Source organism: Staurois parvus, unplaced genomic scaffold, assembly GCF_062004578.1.
Source record: "Staurois parvus isolate SC_StPar_1 unplaced genomic scaffold, SC_StPar_1.0 ptg000596l, whole genome shotgun sequence".
In the NCBI taxonomy this organism is placed as follows: Eukaryota; Metazoa; Chordata; class Amphibia; order Anura; family Ranidae; genus Staurois; species Staurois parvus.
The window spans coordinates 1379499-1396099 of NW_028318392.1; the positions used below are offsets into that span (position 1 = coordinate 1379499).

Here is a 16601-nt window from a genome sequence, read left to right on the forward strand (position 1 = left end):
AACATCTGAGTCCATACGATGGAACCCTGGATGACCAACTGGTTAACGCGTTTCGAGGACACAACCTCTTCCTCAGAGCCAACTCTGAGGAAGAGGTTGTGTCCTCGAAACGCGTTAGGCAGTTCAGTTTGACATGCCTGTGTTAATATGTCCATTGTGAGTATGATACCTATTTTGTTTCTTCAATAAATTATTTTAAACGATAATGCACTAGGTCGGTGCGCCCTTTTTCTGTTTCTCCATTTGTATACAAAGTATCATCTACCAGAGTCTCCATGCTTTCTTGCATTACTGGATTTTAAACATTATAGGTACTTCATATTAATGTTTTGCTGACCAAGTAAGCCATGCATCTCCAAACAATTCTTCACAGTTCTAGAGAGAAGCAGTGAGGTCCTCCATCTGTCTAAGGATGTTAATTTTAGCAAACTACAGGGCCATGGATTAAGTTCTCGGCTGTATATGGAGAATATACAGGCCCGAGCCACTTTGTTGACATGAAGCAGATATACTAAAGGGTGAGGACCCGGAACACAGGAGTCAGTTGAGCAACCAATTTTTGAACCTAGGACCAGAAAGGGTGAATCTGCATTTCTAAAAGATATGCAAGAGATTTCATGGAGAGGTATAACATCTCCAACATGTTTCTTGTGTTTGCGATAACATTTTGTGGAGTACCACCACAACTCTGTACCATCAGGACAGCACTTTGTACCCCTATTCTAAAAACACAAATTTATTTTGATGTTATACGAATTACAATATAACACAATTGGTGTAATTCTATTCAACAAACATGAATGAATGTTTAAGGGCCTACTCGTATGTTTTTTTTTCCATGTTAACAGTATACGTTGTAAGAGACCATTACCTTTTAATGGGCCCTCAAAACAGGTGCACAGGCCAAAAAAAAAAGATTTTTAATTTTTTTTTTTCGAGTGCACCATGTGTTTTTTGTTGCATGCTTTGATGTGTGTGGAGAGACAGGTGCAATTGTTTTATATGCATGTGCACTGAGATGCCAATAAAGATGAATGAACATGCAGCCTATAGTGCATACACTGTGTATTACTGTGCTGCATGATACAATGTAAACGAACAAATGTGAATTTGGCTGAAAGCTGTTTTTCTGCCTTATTATTGCTCCTTTTACCAAAACCACTGGTGTGCATTGCTAACACAAATGCCATAGGACCACTTAGGGACTGTTTACTAAGCTCACATGAAACATACCAAGGGTGCAAAGGGGACACCTGTGCACACACTATTCACTTCAAACAAATAAAAAACGCCAAAAAAAGAACAAAAAAAATCTCTACATGAAACAAACAAATGCTTTGCTCTCAGCAAACTGATCTTCAAAAGGTATAAAAACTTATAAGTTAATGAACTGTATTGCTACATTATAAAAGTCAGAGACAGGAAATTTAATATTGGGCTTTCTATGGGTCTCTAAAACAAAATCACCCCATATAGGCAGCTACCTGTCAATCTTTGCACACAATGCCTGCCAATGCTGTCAATGAATTCCAGGGAAAAGGTTCCATACAAGACACATACATGATTTCTGCTCAGATTACCATTAAAAGGTAATAGGCTAGAATCCATAATGACTATCAGGTCTAATAGCTAGTTCCATGTTTGGCTTTCATGCCACAATTTTATACTTAAAACAAAAAAAAAAACACCATCCTTTCTTAGACACAGAAAATCATTTATGAGCAAAAATGGGCTTGTTTGGTGAATGGAAAAAAATCTGCATCTGTTATGCAAAAACATAGGGGCTGCGTTTAAGGATTTCTTCTTTTAAAATTCAGGTTGTCTGGCTTTCAAGGTCACGCTCTGGCAAGTCTTTCCAAGCCTGGCTATATACATTAAGAATGCTTGATTCTCCAATGCATGCTAAACAGCATGGATCGACAAATCTGTAGTGCTGCCTATTGTATTCTGACAGCCAGCACATGCAGCTGTCAGAAGATCTGAACAGTGCCTACATCTAAGGTAATGCAGGTGCCACTCAGTCAATTTTCCACCCGTCTCCTTGGACAAAAATTGAAAACCTACTTTAGACAATCAGGGTGGTGCAGACAGGGCCACCCATGGCACAAATGTTGGCTGATACAGCAGGGATTGGCCACACTTTGATACAGATATGGTCAGCTTTAGTCAGTGACCCCAAACAAGCATGCAGATCAGTAATTCACTTGTTTGCCAGGTGCATGTCTAGGGTCAGCGAGTCAGCAAGCATTGAAGGAGACACAATTGGGAAACTAGCACTTTCAAAAGGAGGTCAGTAATGGTAGAGCACATATTTTCCCAGAACAGGCTTTGATCTTGCGTCAATGGCAGCAGTCTAAGACAATGTTCTGAGATCATTCAGAATTCATTGAAGGTGTATTTTCCCCAAAGTTAACTACCTTCAGATGCCTTAGCATGTTTCATAGTATTTCTCTACTTATGTTCACTTCAAATGAGTTGTGGATTTCCATACAAGACCCTAAAGGACAAGTTCACCTTTTGTAAAATGTTAAATCCATAGTCAGTGGGTAGCACTTAACATGGGCAAAAGCCCCTGCAACCCCAACTCCCAGGTTTGGCAGCTAGTGGGGGGGGGGGGGGGGGGGGGCATAGGATCTACTCCTCCCGCTTGTTGTCAGAATTTACAAAAAAAAAAAAAAAAAAAAAAAAAACAAAGACGGAAAGGGGGCTATGCGGGGCTCTGCCCAGCCACGCCATTTATTCACAGTTCTCTGTGAATGGGAAGCTACAAGTATCGATAGCGTTTGCAGCTGTCGGCTTGTAGTTTTCAATGAACTACTGAGCTCTCTCAATGAGCTGTTGAGCTCTCTAGTACAGTGTTTCTCAACCTTTTTTTCAGTCATGTCACCTTTTAAAATTATGGACAGACCCAAGGCACCCCATTCTAAAATGTGATAAACTATTCTAATAGTTTTATATAACGTCCTACACATGTAGGACACCCACCATTCTTCCAAAGAAAATACACTTTTGCACATTGATACTGACTAATATTCCAATGTTTCTTTTCTCCATCAGTTTGTTTTCATCAGTGAGCTAATGAGACCCCAGCACTGATGGAAATGAGCAGGGGAGGGTCAAACTAGAATGCTGTGCAGGTAGCTGACTTCTTCCTCATCAACTGATGTCATCGGTTGTCTGGAAGCTGGCGGCTAGAAGGTCGTAATGGTGCATAATAAAAACCTGTGGCTTTGTGTATCTAAAAGGCAGGCTTGGTCCACCCGCTGGCTGGTATACAAGTTTTGGGCAATTTTTAGACATTTTAACAAGGCACCCCTGAAGAAACCTCAAGGCACCCTGGTTGAGAAAGGCTGCTCTAGTAGTTCATCGATTGTTCTTATCAGAGGTACGAGCAGACAGATACACCGACATGTCTGCACAAATCCTGCATTGCACCCCCATGCTGCTGATTGTGGGTGCAATGCACTGCAGGCTCATAGTAAAAAAAGAAATAATAAATGCAAATTTTTTTCCTGTAAAAAATGTGTTTTTTTTTTTTTATACAAAAGGTAAACTTAAGTGGTAACGGAAAGCAGCCTTTCAAAATATTGAAATTAAAGCGTACATTTTTATTAGCATGGATTAACTAAACAGTAGCTTCAGATGGCAACAAATAAATGCACCTTACCACCTGGAATGTAACCCTAGTTCTATTTATTCTCTTCTAATGCCACTGTTATTGTCACACATAAAAACCAACTCTGGGTAATAGACCCCTTTCCAGAGCATCTGCCAAGAAAAAGAACATTGATTTCCAAGGTATACCACTTTCAAACATGAATCATCTGTGCTACTGTAGTTAGAGAACCCCTTACACACATCAAGTGAGCAGTCTCATAACATTACCAAAGTCCCCTTATAGCCACGTACCTCAACCAGGTCCAGGCCGGCTAAAACTGCCTTGATTACATTTGGCCTGTCTGCAGTCTGCACTGCAACTGTAGACCAGGACAAGGAACAAGGAAGGTATCTGCTCCATATACTGGTCTTAAAACCAGGAGCCATAATATCTGATTGGATGATTGATCCTCTCTACCTCGTCAACTCAGAATGGACTAGTATTGATTGGTGGAGGTGCAGAGCGAATCCATGTGTGCAGACATTCACAGCACTCACTCTGATGTAACACAGACTACTACAGTGATTTTCAACTTCCTCAGTGGTCATCTGGATGTCAGATAGTAATACTTATATCATGCCAAGCTGGCCCAATGTATAGGTACTGTATTTCCGGAGTTCAGCGTTAAAAGAACATTATTATTATACAGGGTTTATATAGCGCCACTAGTTTGCTCAACGCTGTACATTACAATGAGAGACAATACACGAGACAGTACAGTAACAATACAATTCAATACACGAGGGGTTCGAGGGCCCTGCTCCTTGGAGCTTACAATCTAGGAGGGAGGGGAGAGTGGTACAGGAGGAAATAGCTGTGGGGGATGGAGTGGTTGGAAGAGTGGAGGAGTTCAGTAATTAGCTGAGGGCGGGGTAAGCTTCCCTGAAGACATAGGTTTTCAGGGTGCGCCTAAAGGTGAGGAGAGTAGGTGATAGTCTGATGGATTGGGGTAAGGAGTTCCAGAGGATGGGGGAAGCCCTGGAGAAGTCTTGGAGATGGGCATGGGAGGAGGAGACCAGGGAACTAGAGAGTAGGAGGTCTTGTGAGGAGCGGAGAGTACGTTTTGGGTGGTATTTGGATACCAGATCGGGGATGTAGTCTGGGGCAGTATTATGAACAGCTTTATACGTCAATGTTAGCATTCTGAATTTGATCCGTTGGGCAATTGGAAGCCAGTGAAGGGATTGCCAGAGGGGGGTGGTGGATACGGAGTGGTTTGTAAGGTGGATGAGTCTAGCCGCAGAATTCAGGATAGACTGAAGAGTGGATAGCCTGCGATGAGGTAAGCCGATGAGGAGGGAGTTACAGTAGTCGAGTCGTGATATGACAAGGGAGTGAATGAGTTGCTTAGTGGTTTCCGGGGTTAGGAACGGACGTATTTTGTAGATGTTGCGGAGGTGAAGTCTACATGAGTTTGTCAGTGATTGGACCTGGGGCTGGAAGGTCAGATTGGAGTCAAGGATGACACCTAGTACTCTGGCTTGAGGGGAGGGACTGATGCTGGTGTTGTTGGTCGGGGGGGGGGGGGGGGGGCGTGGGCTGGGGGGTAAACTAAGAGCTCAGTTTTAAATCTCATAAATGTAGGCAGGCAGCAAACAAGTGCAACTGTAAATGCAGATGCTAGATCCCTGGCTGGAACTCTGAAAAAATTCATTATAGTGAGGGCCACGTAAGTGATTTTGTAACCGGTTGGGGGCCGCAATCAAATTAAATGGTTCAGAGTTTTGGATTTTGAATAGCATGATGAAAATTTTCCTCCTGCAGCTGCTGAATACCGGTGGAAGAGAGCGGAGGAGAAGCCAGCCTTCAGTGGTTGCAGGAGGAAAATGGAGAGGATCGGTCCTTGTATATGCTGCCCCTCCTGTCAAAGCGTAAAACAGAATGTAACACAGAGGCTGCAAGGGCCCACTGGAGCATGGGGCAAGGTTCACCTTTGTGACCCCAGACACTACATTGGTGTTGGTGGTGTTGGTGGGGGGGGGGGGGTTGTGGTTTGGGGTTTTACCACCCCAAACTTCAAATGTAAAAGAGCCCTTACTATCCTGAGCCCCCTATAAGGCTGCTTTCACACTGCTGTGCTGCGGTTTACCCGCACCACGAGTGCAGCGCTGTGCACCTGCAGCTTTCCTGCTGGTTAGCTGCTCTTTGCCATAAACTTCTATTATATCTTGCAGGTGTGGTGCACTTCCTGAATTATAGGATGCTGCATACAGTTTAGGTACAAAAAGGTAAAGTGAAGGGGTTAATCCACTGCAATACAACTCCCAAAGAATTACAAACTATCCATGGGTTGTTACCTAAAATGTAACAGTTACAGATGTTCAATTCACTTATAACAATTCTGATACAAAAAGTATGAACTTGTTCATCAGTCATCTGTAAGATCTTTTCCTTCTGGACTCTGTGTGCTGGCCATTGTCTACTATCATTTTAAAAAGACATATAAAAGTTGCTATAGGAGACATAGAAAGATCCTTAAGTGACTTGTCATAATAACATGTCAAATCAAAAATGTAACTTGGAATTTTCTCTGGTTAATATAAAATGATACAGATGGATCAATGACATTAATACAGAAAAAAAATCCACAGACCAGCTGCATAAGAGGCAGAAAAGCTGAGTCTCCACTTTTGGGTTGAATGCCACTTTAATGAGCAGAAATAGGAAGAAATGAACATCTGACCTGAGTAAGGCTAGGTTTACACCTATGCAGGTTGTGTTTGAGCCATTTCTGCATTGCATTTTATTTTGCGTTTTTGTTTTTTTTTATTTTTCTTCTTGCTAGGCTGATTTAAAACACAAAATGCATCAAAAACGCAGTAAAAATGCATTAAAAGTGCACTACATGCTTTTCTGCAGTGTTTCCATTGAAGTCTATAGAAACAAAAATGCAACTTTTTGCATTCAAAAAGTCCCTGACCCTTTCCAAAAAACACACTGGGTGAAAAAGCACAAGTGTGAACATGTCCCATAGGAAATCATGGACTGTACTAAATTTCTGCAAAACACTTAGGTTGAACCTAGGGTTAAGAAAAGTGTAAGTTAATAAGCTGAAAAAAGGGTAGAAGATAAAGAAACATACAATCTGTAATTTGGGTCTAATGTCAATTTTTTTTCTATCCTCTACCCTTTTTTCAGCTTATTAACTTACACACCTGAACTTGGGTCAGATATTCATTTCTTCCGATTACACCCTATTCATGCATGCTCATTATTATTATTATTATTATTATACAGGATTTATATAGCGCCAACAGTTTTCTCAGCGCTTTACAATATAACGGGAGACAATACAGCAACAATACAAGATGGATAGGAGGGCCCTGCTCCTTGGAGCTTACAATCTAGGAGGGAGGGGCTAATGGTACAAAAGGTAGTAACTGTGGGGGATGGACTGGTAGAATGAGTAGAAGATTCCATTATTAGCTGAGGGCAGGATAGGCTTCCCTGAAGAGATAGGTTTCTAGAGATCGCCTAAAAGTGAGCAGAGTAGGCGATAGTCTGATAAATTGGGGTCAAGAGTTCCAGAGGATGGAGGAAGCTCTGGAGAAGTCTTGGAGATGAGCATGGGAGGAGGATACAAGGGAGCTAGAGAGCAGGAAGTTGTGTGAGGAGCGGAGAGTACGGTTTGGGTGATATTTATGCTCATTAACTTACACTATTTGTAATTTGGGTATAATGTCCATTTCTTCATATTCCACACTGCCAGTATCTTCATATTCTGCCATATTTCAGTTTATTAAACATATACAACTTGTAACTTGGGACAAATGTCTAAGTTATTCTGCCCTATTTCAGCTTATTTTGAAGAAACTGACAGTGTGGAATATGAAGAAATGGACATTATACCCAAGTTACAGATAGTGTAAGTTAATGAGCTCATGTAAAATGGAACAGGAAAAAATGAACATCAGACCCAAGGAAAGTGTAAGTTAGTTATTGTATTATTTATTTATTATAGATACTGATAACGGCATCATCAATGTACACATCATTTAATAAGCTGATACAGGGCAGAACAGGTTAGCAGACTTGGATGGACAGTAAAGGGTTGTTTCTATGAATGTATCAATAAAAAATGGCAGCACAGTGGCTAAGTGGTTAGCACTTCCACCAGGCAGTACTAGGGTCATTGGTTCAAATCCCAACCATGGCACCACCTGCCTGGAGTTTGCAAGTTCTCCCTGTGCTTGTGTGGGTTTCCTCTAGGTACTCTGGTTTCCTCCCACATTCCAAAGACATGCTGGTAGGTTAATTAGTTCCTGTCTAAAAATTGGCCCTACTGTGTATGAATGCGAGTTAGTGACCTTAGATTGTACGCCCCTTGAGGGTTAGGGACTGATGTGAACATACAATATATATGTAAAGTGCTGTGTAAATTGACGGCACTATATAAGTACCTGAAATTAAATTAACATGAAAAACTGACATCAGACCTATGTTGTAAATAGCATAAGTTAATAAGAAGAAATATTTTAGTTGACAGACTTGTGTTCTTATAACATCTAAAAGAAGATGAGCCAAACTTTGCGGAACCTTGGAGCTTAGGGGTAGACAGGTCACTGACATATCAATCGTTCAGTCAACATTAGGAGAGGCTTAATAAACACAGAAAAGGTCAGCACTGATCTCCTGGTAAAGTAATTACTTAACTGACTTCTTTATTTTTGAATTCTTAAGAAGGATGAGAAATTGAAAACTGATCACATAATAATAATAATAATAATAATAATAATAAATGATTCCCTCCCTCTTAGATTGTAAGCTCCAAGGAGCAGGACCCTCCTTTCCCTCTTGTATTGAACTGTATCATTGCTGTATTGTCTCCCGTTATATTGTAAAGCGCTGAGCAAACTGTTGGCGCTATATAAATCCTGTATAATAATAATAAATTATTATTATTCAGGATTTATATAGCACCAACAGTTTATGTAGCCTTTTACAACATAACACTTATATTTAAAATGTAACAAAAACATACACATATCTATATATATATATCTATCTATATATCTATATATATATAGATATCTATATATTTTTTTTTATTATTATTTTTTTTCCCCCTAACTGGAAAGCATGCATTTTATGATGTCTAGGAAAGACAAGTGTTGTTTGTAGGCCAGCCAGCTGTAGGTGATGTAGTCTGAGAAGTAGTGGGGTGAATGGTTTCCTCCAGTTGTACAAACACATAGATCCTCGAAGCAAACAGCACAAGTAAACTCCAGCCCCCCCCCTCCCTGCTCTCCATGGCTGTGTCACCTGCTGCCACTATGATGTCTGGGATCCAGGTGTCTCCTATAGATCCGTGTAATTCCCCCAGCTGCCTGCACTGTGATGGGGCAATAATACCCATCCAGCCTACTGCAGTGTACAGCACAGCCTCCCCCATGATGGGAACACCAGCAGCCAGCAAGTCATTTCACAGCTTGTAAAGTCCCATGAACAATACAGAGCCCTTCGGACAGGAAGGCTGTCATCAGTGTGACATGATGATCCCACAGATCACTACGACCCAATCCAGGATCCACTCACCTCCAATCATCCCAGATCAGGCACTTGTTCTGATCTCACTGGCTACCACTGGATCCAGGACAATCCCCCCAGAGAAGAACCTGTGTGTTGGGAGATCCGTTGATGAAGGTACAAAGTTAGGAGAACTAGTGAAGAAAGTCCAGCATCCTCCGCACAATAGAGCGTGCACCTCTCCCTCTGTTATCTGTCTTTGTAACAGGAGGAGGCAGGCTCGCCGCGCATGCGCACACCTCCCTCCAGCCTGGGCTTTCACATGCTGTGTGGGGGAGACAAGGGGAGGATTAGCATGGACACAGTGCAAGTGCAAGGAGGATCCCAGCACCAAGGTGGGCACAGGCATAGTCTGAGCGTTTCTGCCATGACATCAGTTCTGCTTTCTTCCCAATTACAAGTCTGCACGTTATCACTTTTCTGCTTTGTATCACTTTGAATATAGTTTGTTCATAATCTACCATACTTTTCAGGGACTTGTACTGGTTGGGCAGCGTGTCTCAAAATAAAATAGGTGTCTTGTATTGTCCTTTTATTATTATATATTTGTATAAATTTTTTATATTTGCTTATTATTTACTTTCATATTATATATAATATAAAACCCAAAAAGAATATTAAATAATACTAATAAAACAATATAATAATTATTATTGCTATATCTTTTTATTAGTATTATTTATATTTAATAATATGTTTAGATTTTATATTATTATTTATTTTATTGTTTTTAGATTTTACATTTTTATAATGTTTTATTACTATCATTTTACTTATGTATTATTATGTTTAGTTTTAGATGTTATATTATTAATATATTTTTTATTAGTATTATATTATGTATATGTATTATTATTTTTAGAGTTTATATTATTCCTATTTAGAATATTATTACTATTAGTAGATGTTATATTTTTAATATGTCTATGTATTAGTATTATTTTATTTATTATTACTATTATTTCCAGTTTTTACATATTATTAGATTTTATATTATTCATATTATAATTATTAATAATCATAATAAAATTTTACATTTAATATATCCATTAGAATTATTTATTATTTGAAATTTTTATATTTCATTATTATTATTATTATTATTAGATTTTTTATTATTAGGACTATTAAAATGTTGTATTATTAATATATCTATTTATTAGCATTATATTGTTTATTATTAATATTTGTAGATGTTGTATATTTTTTATTATTATTATATTTTAGATTATTTTATATAATTAATACTATTATTAGATTTTATATTAGTAATATGTCTATTTATTAGTATTATACTATTTATAATTACTATTATTTTTAGATATTATATTATTTTTTTTTTTTATTCCAAACAAATTTTATTGAAATAAATTTGTCAATACAGAATCAAATATGATTAGACATCAAAAAGGTACAATTCAAGAGTAATTATTATTATTATTATTATTATTATTATTATTATTATTAATTGTCCCTTGGGAACAGTGCACCATAGCTAGCAGCAGTAGAAGAGGGAAGCAGCAAAACAAAGCATTCGCTTACAAATATGTGAACAGGCTACTAGGCAACGGATCTGTAAATCTGTTCAGCAGGTCTTGTGATCCAGGCCCCCCCTGTTTGGCAGCACAGTCAGGTCCTGGACCTGAAGTTTAGGTATGGATGTTATTACATAGGTACCTTGGTTTAACTTGGACCAGTGTAAAATAAGCATGCCTGATGGACACGTGCGGGATCCCTGTGAAAGTTGGAAATCACTGTAGGAGACACAGCTAGAATCCAATGATAACCACCAGCCTCCATGCCCCATGCAATGCTGCTTACTGAACACAAGAGGTCGGCAATTGGGCACAGGTGCCCATAGGAGAATACTTTGCATTTTGTCAATGAATAGAAGGCGTTCTCTGCTTGGACGAGGTGGAGAGAAGGGCTGGTGAAGTCCCTAGTCAAAACAGATTGATTCATTCATCCCTATACAAAGTTCATAAAATCTCATTATAATCAGTGTATTCACTTTTTATTAATCTACTTTTTTATTTAACGATATAACTTTTTTTTTGGATAGAGTGGAGATGGATTAGAACACCTGCCAGGTTTTTATTGCTATCTGTGTCCCCGTTAGGAAGATTCATCTTCTCTCTTTGTGTTGTTTGGGGGGTTTTTTTACTCTCTATTATACCAGCAAAGTTTTGGTTGTTCTCAGAACAGGAATAGAGGGGAAATTTTCCAATGGGGACACTAATTCTGGTGACAATCCAGGAATTCCCTCACTTTACAGGTATTATCGTATTTTTCTCTCCATAAGACACACCTGACCATAGGAAGCACCTAGATTTTAGAGGAGGAAAACAAGAAAAAAAATATTCTGAACCAATGGACTGCAGGAATAGTACAGGAAATGACCAGAGACTGTGGACATAGTACGGGAAATGACCAAAGACTGCGGACACAGTACAGGAGATGACCAGAGACTACGGATATAGTACAGGAGATGACCAGAGACTGTTAGCATAGTACAGGAGATGACCAGAGACTGCAGACATAGTACAGGAGATGACCAGAGACTGCGGATATAGTACAGGAGATGACCAGAGACTGCTAGCATAGTACAGGAGATGACCAGAGACTGCAGACATAGTACAGGAGATGACCAGAGACTGCAGACATAGTACAGAAGATGACCAGAGACTGCAGACAGTACAGGAGATGACCAGAGACTGCGGACACAGTACAGGAGATGACCAGAGACTGCGGACACAGTACAGGAGATGACCAGAGACTGCGGACACAGTACAGGAGATGACCAGAGACTGCGGACACAGTACAGGAGATGACCAGAGACTGCGGACACAGTACAAGAGATGACCAGAGACTGCGGACATAGTACAGGAGATGGACCAGAGACTGCGGACACAGTACAGGAGATGACCAGAGACTGCAGACACAGTACAGGAGATGACCAGAGACTGCGGACACAGTACAGGAGATGACCAGAGACAGCGGACACAGTACAGGAGATGACCAGAGACTGCGGACACAGTACAGGAGATGACCAGAGACTGCTGACAGTACAGGAGATGACCAAAGACTGCGGACACAGTACAGGAGATGACCAGAGACTGCGGACACAGTACAGGAGATGACCGGAGACTGCGGACACAGTACAGGAGATGACCGGAGACTGCTAGCATAGTATAGAAGATGACCAGAGACTGCGGACACGGTACGGGAGATGACCAGAGACTGCGGACGCGGTACGGGAGATGACCGGAGACTGCGGGCGCGGTACGGGAGATGACCGGAGACTGCGGACGCGGTACGGGAGATGACCGGAGACTGCGGACGCGGTACGGGGGATGACCCCGGAGACTGCGGACACGGTACGGGAGATGACCCCGGAGACTGCGGACACGGTACGGGAGATGACCGGAAACTGCGGACGCGGTACGGGGGATGACCCCGGAGACTGCGGACACGGTACGGGAGATGACCAGAGACTGCAGACACAGGGGAGGGGGCGGGTACCCGAATTTGACAGGTACCCACTCCCACTTCTGCGGAGTTGTCCTCCACGTAGTCTTGTAGGACACGTGACATGTCCCAATAGACTACGGGGCCATTCACAAAGTGCAGCGCTTATCACACATGCGCAGCGGGCACCCAGCTGTGATGCCGCAAGCTGTCACAGCCGGGTGCCCACACTGAAGATGCTGGTGCCGGGCAGAGAAGATGGCCGGTGAAAGCAGGACACTGCTGGACCAAGGAACAGGTAGGACCAAGGAGCAGGTAGGACCAAGGAGCAGGTTCTTCTGCATAGTAGAGCCGAGCGGCCGGCCCGGTATTCTAACATGACGGCAGCGGGAATATTGGGCCAGCCGCTCCATATTCATTTTAAGACGCACGCACATTTTCCCTCATTTGGGGGGGGGGGGGGGGGAGTGTGTCTTATGGAGTGAAAAATACAGTACCTCTAACTCCCTCTTTTGGCTAATGGACAGGAAGTAAAGGGAAATCTTCCCAAGGGAACACAGATGTAAACAAAAAAATAAATAAATAAACTGACAAAGGGTATCACCCTCTGTGCTGCGTGTAGAATAGCCAATTCATTTCAAGGGGCTGTCCTACACACCAAAACATAGGGAAAGAAGTCCTGGACCCTTTTTTACAATTGTGCTACTGCAAACTGCATTTTGTGCACACAAAAACATGCACATTCGCTGATTCATGGGGGTGCCATTAAAGCGGTATTAAACCCAAAATTGTAATTTGTTGCAGCCTACCAATCATTTGTTTTCACCTGGTGATCCAGCCAGTACCACAGCTATTGTGTTAGAGTGCCTACACTCTGGATGAAGGAGCACAGGGGGCACATTTGGATAGCAGCATTGTCAGTCTGGGGCGTTGGGGAGTGTTAGATGTACTAGCAGATTTAGATACACCAACAAATTGAAGCCAAACTAAAGCTCACACTTTATAATCAGTTACAGCAACATTTTCTTTTCTTTTTGGGATAAAGATTTTACATGAATAAATAAAAGCTGGTCACTATAAACGCTCCTGTCAGAGATAAATGGTTTGTCTCAACCAGGGGCGGACTGGCCATTTGGAAACTCGGGCACTGCCCGAGGGCCCGGGGTCAGTAGGGGGCCCCATGAGATGCCCCTGGTACCTTTTTCATAGGCTTTTTTGAGTTTGGGCAAGGACACGGGCCCCATGATCCCCTATTGCCCGGGGGCCCCATGAGTTTTCAGTCCGCCCTGGTCTCAACCCTCTAACTGCTACATCTGCAGAACAGCTTGATCTGTTGAAAAACAACAGACTTGCTGACCAGATCATCAAGTGAAAAAAAATAGCCTAAAAAAAGAAAACAAATGCAGCCATCACATCTAAGAAATTGGTATGCTGCAATATAATAAATGTTTCTTCTTGGGTTTAAGGGCTCATGTACATGGCGTTTGGAAAACTCTTCTGAACGATGGACACTGACTGCTGGAAAATTTAGGTTAAAAAACGTCAGTTTAGCCTCATTTGCATACTGCGTTAATGCGCGTTTGCATTTAGAAGCATTTTTAAAAGATAGGGCTCATGTACACTGCAGCTGATAAACTCACGTTTAGGAGCTGTTCAGCGGTTTTTTTCAGCAGCCCCTGAACTCACCCTAATGTTTTCCTATGTACCCATGTACACTATGTCGTTTACAGTCATTTACAGGCAGTTGAGTTTACAGTTGTTTTTTTGAATGCAGAAAACTTGCGTTCAAGAGAAGATTTTATCAGCGTTTCAAACGCAAAATGCTTGTAAACTCGGCTAATGCAGCAAATCGCGTTTATAAGCGTTTGCGTCTGATTTTTTTTTTAACTCTTCCAGTTCCCGATGCTGTCCAGAGCCTTTTTTCATCATGAAAAATGCATGCAAAGCGTTTTCAAGGTATTCAGATGGACAAAACACTGAACACAGGATGTTCCTACCAAGCTTGTCAGACATTGTAATGACCAATTCACACCTCAGACCTCTCCCACCCTTGGAAACAAAAGATATGTTAATGACCATTCACACCTCAAATTCCTCATGAAGGCCCCCTGCCAGGTGACCTTAATGACTCCACCAAACACCTATCCCACCCTTGGAAACAAAAGAAATGTTAATGAACAACTCACACCTAATTATCTCAACACATTCTGCGGTCTCTGCTTCTACTCTCTGTATTTCTCTGAAAGAGTCTGAAATACTTAATAATTTACCACTTTTCAGTGCATTCTGGGCATTTGGGAGGTTCTCCTGTGCTTATCTTTAAAAAACGCTTCTAACCGCAAACGCTCATAAACGCACATAAATGCATTATGCAAACACAGCCAAACAGATGTTTTTAACCTACATTTTCCAGCAGTCAGTTTCCACTGTTCAGAAGTGTCCCATTTACATGAAGCCTAAACCTCAAGAGACCTTCCCAATGCCCAGAATGGGTGTTTGGAAAACTCTTCTGAATGATGGAAGCTGACTGCTGGAAAATGTAGGTTAAAAAAATGTCAGTTTAGCCGCGTTTGCATACCACGTTTATGCGCGTTTATGTGCTTTTAGGAGCGTTTTTAAACGATAACCTCGAGATCTTCCAAAATGCCCAGAATGCACTGAAAAATAGTAAAAAATTAACTATTTCAGACATTTTGAGAGAAATAGAGCAGAATCAGAGAGAGCAGTATGTGTTGAGATTACCTATCTTTTCTGTTTGTATTCACTATGGATCCCATCATGAGCATAATGCAGCACGTTCTACCATTTTTTCCTTCACGCAAAACCTGGATCTGACTGCGCTGGTGTACCGGGTCCATTTGAATACATGAAAAACGCTTTCCATGCATTTCTGATGATGAAAAAAGGCTCTGGACAGCATCTGAATGTGGAACAGTTAACAAATGCTTCTAAACACAAACGCTTATAAACGTGGTTAACCGCATTTGCAAGATAAAATCTACTCCTGAATGCAAGTTTGGTGCGTTCAAAAAAAAGACTGTAAACCAGGGGCAGACTGACAACTCATGGGGCCCCCGGGCAATAGGGGATGGTTCCCCTGTGTCCTTGCCCACACTAAAATCACACCCAAAAAAGCCTATGAAAGGTACCAGGGGCATCTCATGGGGCCCCCTACTGCCCCTGGGCCCTTGGGCAGTGCCCGAGTTCCCAAATGGCCCCTGCTGTAAACTCAACTGCCTGTAAATGACTGTAAACGACATAGTGTACATGGACACATAGGAAAACATTAGGGAGAGTTCAGGGGCTGCTGAAAAAAAACATTCAACAGCTCCTGAATGTGAGTTTATCAGCTGCAGTGTACATGACCCTAACACTGTAAGAATTATTGATACACACACTTGGTAAAGAGCACCATGTTTCTCTGCATGTCAGGAACATACGCAATTTTGCACGCGTTCCCAACGCACAAGCTCTCCAAAATGTAAAAAAAACAAAGTTTTGCCTTTAGTTCCGCTCTAACTTTTTTCATATAAGCACATATTAGCATCTTGTATTTTCTTAAAAAGCTGACTTTGTATTGATCAGAATAAAAAGTGCAATAAAGAATGCTGCAGTGCTGTCTGAAAGTTCCTGATAATGCTGGATATATAAAAGTGCAGCAGTCCTTCCACAGGCCTAAAACCACATAAAGAGAATGATATGACAACAAGGCGGCACTGTATAATTCATTTTCTGGAGCAGCACTTGCATTTTTAGCAGCTATTAATAATTAACTAAGTCCTGTGCTCATCAGCTTGTTTCCCTGACCTGCTCACAGAGCGGTTTATAGGTAGTTTCCCTGACGACCGGAACAAAATGCAATTACCTTTTATCTCACTGTAAAATTGATTTTATTTCTGGAGTACTTCTTTGCGGAGGACTTAAGTATTAGCCATTAAATTTGAGGGTC

The 16601-nt window shown here is 41.3% G+C and overlaps 1 protein-coding gene across 1 annotated transcript in view; it reads right to left on the reverse strand.

Annotated features, from left to right (window-relative positions):
- The window catches only part of KANK1 (KN motif and ankyrin repeat domains 1), a 301099-nt gene extending 291735 nt beyond the window's left edge, over positions 1–9364 (reverse strand). The window contains exon 1 of the mRNA XM_089692583.1: positions 9194–9364. The gene's annotated coding sequence lies outside the window, so the exon portion shown is untranslated. The remainder of the gene's footprint in view (positions 1–9193) is intronic.
- Between the last annotated feature and the right edge of the window lie 7237 nt (positions 9365–16601).